Source organism: Solanum lycopersicum, chromosome 9 (assembly GCF_036512215.1).
Source record: "Solanum lycopersicum chromosome 9, SLM_r2.1".
Classification (NCBI taxonomy): Eukaryota; Viridiplantae; Streptophyta; class Magnoliopsida; order Solanales; family Solanaceae; genus Solanum; species Solanum lycopersicum.
This window is the reverse complement of record NC_090808.1, coordinates 6,147,666-6,152,249: the sequence shown is the minus strand read 5'-3', so window position 1 is coordinate 6,152,249 and position 4,584 is coordinate 6,147,666.

Sequence of the window (4,584 nt, the reverse complement as noted above, 5' to 3'; positions counted from 1 at the left end):
AATTGGTATGATTGTGATTATGTCGGTCTCTCTGTTTCAGCTATGCTCCGGATCCCATTTCAAGTTTTGTTTTGTGTTCCAACACTGTTAGATTTTCTTTTAGGCAGCATGACATGTCTTTTTTTTGTCGATATAGACACTGGTTCTTGTGATGATATTTGGCTATGAAAGTGCATGTTAGGAACAGTTGTTTGTGGTTGTGTATTTGTTGCCTCAGGTGTTGTAGTAAGGTTGATGGGTTTGTATTCGCGAAACAACTCTTTTCTCTTGAAATTTCTTTTTCTTCCAAACTTCCTTCAAGTATATGGTTTAGGAATGTATGAAGGTTGTTTACCCTTTTACATCTTTTTTCCAAGCCTTTGTGTTATGTATTGACACTGTTATAAAGAGTTCTGTTTGGTTTCATCCTCGGTTCTTTCTTTATTTCGATCTTATCGCTTAGGGCATATAGTTTACCGATTGCTTATGTCTTCATGCTAAATCATTCCTATTCGAGTTTAGTGTTTAAAATTATTTAAAGTATGACATTTTGTGTTAACTTCTCATCGTGTGGTTTGCTGAATGTTAATCCCCTATGTGCTCCTCATGGTTTAGATGTGTTGTGTGCAAAGCATTCGTATGTATGTTACATTTGGAGTTTTGTTTCCTTTTTTTTCTATTCCTTCACTGCTCATCATGAACTCCTCTTTGACTTATTGTTCACGTGTTATTTTATTAACAATGTCTGACGGATGTTAGTATTTCTATCATTTTATCTCCTCTCATAGATATTAATCACTATTTTACTTTATGTTTTGCATACAAAATTGGCTTGAGTTCTCTATGAACTCTCTCTCCTTCCATTTCGAGAAGAGTCGTAAAGACTCGCACTTTTCCTTCATCAAGTCAATTATCAAGTCAGATGCGCCAACCCCAATTCCTTGAAGATTAAGGAAATTCGAAAAAAAGGATTAGAAGATGTTTTTGCTTTATTTTTATATTTTTGTATTCTATTTTGTAATGGGCATAAGCCCTCTTGTCGTTTTTATTTTCTTATTTTATTTTGTATGTTTAGATTAGGATAGGTACAAAACGTGTCAAAAACCCAGAAGCAGGTGGGTCCGAGTTTCGGCCAAGGCGAACAGCACCCGAAACTTGGACCCGAATCTCTCTCTCTCTCTCTCTCGCTCTCTCTCTCGCTCTCTTTATTATTTGCTTACACTTTTTTACTTGAATATCGTTAATCTAGGATTAGAAAACTCCAGCCCCATCGAACGTCTTTCGTTTTATCAAACCCAAAATTAAAAAAGTTGAAACTTTAAAAGATAGATGTTTAAGTTTGGAAATCGCTTAGAGTTGAAGTTTTTAACTTCAATGAAATATTCTTAAAAATTAGATAATTTGCATAAGAGTTTCTCATAAAGTTCTATAAACAAAAGATTCGCGAAAGTTGAAGTAAAATAGTCAAATAAGTTAATCGCCGATAAATCGTATTTAACGGAGTGTCTTAGGTGCCTTACACCTTCCTAAGACACTAATATGAATCCCGAACCCCCTAAAATATTTTCATAACGATTTTTTCTGTTTAAGTTGTTTTGGAAATGAGTTTTCTTGATTTTTCTTAAAAATTAAGTGGCGACTCTTAAAAGTCAAAAATACCCTTAAAATAAAACAAATTCTTTTCGAAATCATTTTTTCGATAAACCAGAAATGGCGACTCCGCTGGGGAGTTGGAGGATTTTAACCTTAAGATTAACATATTTGATTATTTGTGATTTATTGTTTAAGTGTTTAAATTATTTAGATTTTAACTGTCGCATGCATAACATACATACTTTCGTCAAACGACACTTGTTACATTTACACTTAAAGGATGATTATGCGGGTTCGCAATCGTTCGTTAGCTAAAAATCTTCTCGGGACACCCCGACGAGTGTAGTTGACTACTTGATAGTCAACGATCGTTAATTGTCCCAGCCCAAGTAGTCCGCTTGGGTTACCCATTCCACTTTAAATACAACCCACTCTTAGTCAAACTAAGATAGAGCGAACCCAATCCCAAAAAAGTAGTGCATTGGCCTAAGACGACCCAACACCCAAGAAGTGTCGGGCCCATTAGAAAACCACCTTGACTCCAAAACGGCCCACGGCCTAAATGGATGTTCATACTTATGTGCTTAAATTTGAAGGATGTATACGATTTTCAAATGACGTATACATCCCTCAAATCGTTAGGCCCACCCTTGGCACAAAAGGGTCACATATATGTTTAGAACGTGAATATTTGTTTATGTGTTATAACTGGTTATGTGAATATGTTGTTTTATTTGGAGATGTCCTAGCTCACTCTTCTTCAAATACTTTTATATACCCTAAGCACAAATATCAAGTCACTATCAAAAGTGCGTCCAAATACTCCTCGAGTTTTTAGTTTCTAAAAAAATGAACTTCATTTTCCTTTATTATTACTCTCATATCAGAAAATGTTTCATCATTTCAAATCAAAAGAATTTTGAGAAATTTTATCTTTTCGACTCTTACAAAGAAATTAGAGTTACATCTCAATCAAAAAATTAAAGTACGGTAATGAAAGATACCGTCAACTTTGTCTCGACTCAAGACGACATTTTTATCCCAAAGTCAAGTGGACAAATTCCTGTCTATTTAACCATTTCTTTATATTGGTGAGCAAGTTTATCTCCGAATAAAGCAACTCTTATGTGTTTACGCTATATGTGATATCTTGTATTGTTTACCACCTTCAGGCACTAACATACTGGTCTTTTAAGTTTTTTTCATTGACAGGTATTTAAAACTGATCCGTGTTGGTAAGTTGGTTTATCATCCGAGGTCTAAGGCCCCAAAGATTCCTTCCCCGCAAATTTGCAAAAGGAAAAGACAGCAATGGGGGACAACAATGAGGAGATTGAGATTGATGATGTTGTCGTGGCTCAACCCGCCGCCGCTGATAAAAATGAATTGATTATGCAGTTGATGCAACAAATCGCCGAAATGAGGATCGAAATGCAAAGGATGCGAGATTTGCCTAATCCAATTTCGTCTTTCAATCCTCCAAGAGACGGAAGACCTCCACTCCACTTTCCTCCCTCAAGCACGGAACAAGTTCAAAACCTTCTCTCTAACCCCGCTCAAAATCCTCCAACCATCGACTCAACTATCCCCAATCCCTGTCACGCCACCACATCGTGTCAAGCACCACATCCTCCTCAAAATACCAACCTTCAAATCCTCCATCTCCCTCGAAACCAAAATACGAACGATGATCAAACCTTCCCCCATCTTCGAAACCAAAATGCCGATCCTCAAACTTTCCCCCAAAATTATCAAGCCACTCAAAATACCCAGAATCCCTCCATTGTTCCACCCATACCTCAAAAGACTACTTTCCAAATCCCAGTTCCAAATAAACCTTATGCCAACTGTTCCGAGCTTGATCACTATAAGGAGCAGGAGAGAGAGTGGAGGTCAAAAGAAGAGGTAGTCAAGCTGAATATGAAAGAAGAGATCAGGAAAGCCATGAAGGAGTTGCACTATATTTCCGAAGTTGATAGATTGAGCTATAATAACTTATGCATCCATCCGAATCTCGACCTCCCAGAAGGGTTCAAAGTGCCAAAGTTTGTCACCTTTAGTGGAGCAGGAAATCCTCTAGCACATCTGAAAGTTTACTGTGATCAACTCGTGGGAGTTGGCAAAAATGAAGCATTATTGATGCGTCTCTTCGGTCGGAGTCTAAGTGGAGAAGCTCTGGAGTGGCTTACATCACAGGAGCTGAAACAATGGAAAAGTTGGAATGCACTCGCAAAGGATTTCATGGAAAGATTTGGACATAACATAGAAGATGTCCAATATCACTACTACTTGGAGAAGATCAGACAGAAGTCTACAAAAAATTATCGAGAGTACGCTTTTCGTTGGAGAAAAGAGGCCGCAAGAGTTCAACTTCCAATGTCCGAACGTGAGATCACTGAAATGTTCATTCGTACTCAAGAGCCTGAGTACTATGAAAGAATGTTGTGTATGATAGGACAAAATTTCGTTGAGATTTTCAAAGTGGGAGAAGCTTTGGAAGATGGCTTCAAGACTGGAAAGCTCACCAAATTTACCGCATTGTGATCTAATGGAAAATCTACTAGAATTAGTGATGTATATAAATCAAAAGGAAAAATGGAGGAGGTAAGTATGATCACGGCTACTCATATGAGGTCAGCTTCTCAAAGGAAATACCAAAACCATAATGCCAATCAGGAAAAATTTCCTCGCCCAAAATTCAGGAAGGCTCCTAAGGTATTTACACCATTAAGGGAATCTCAAACTCAACTTTATGAAAGGTTGAAAGCAATGGGTATGCTCTATCCTATAGAAGGAAGACCAGCCAATCCTTTGGGAAAATTTTACAGAGCTGACCACAGATGTGCTTATTATTCAGGAGCCGTTGGACACGAAATAGAGAATTGTTCAACTCTGAAGCACAAGATACAAAACATGATCAATGACAACTTGATCAATATTGAGGAAACCACCTGAATGGATGACGTATTGGATACTCGAGAGTGAGTACAAGACATTTCTGAATTGAGTCGT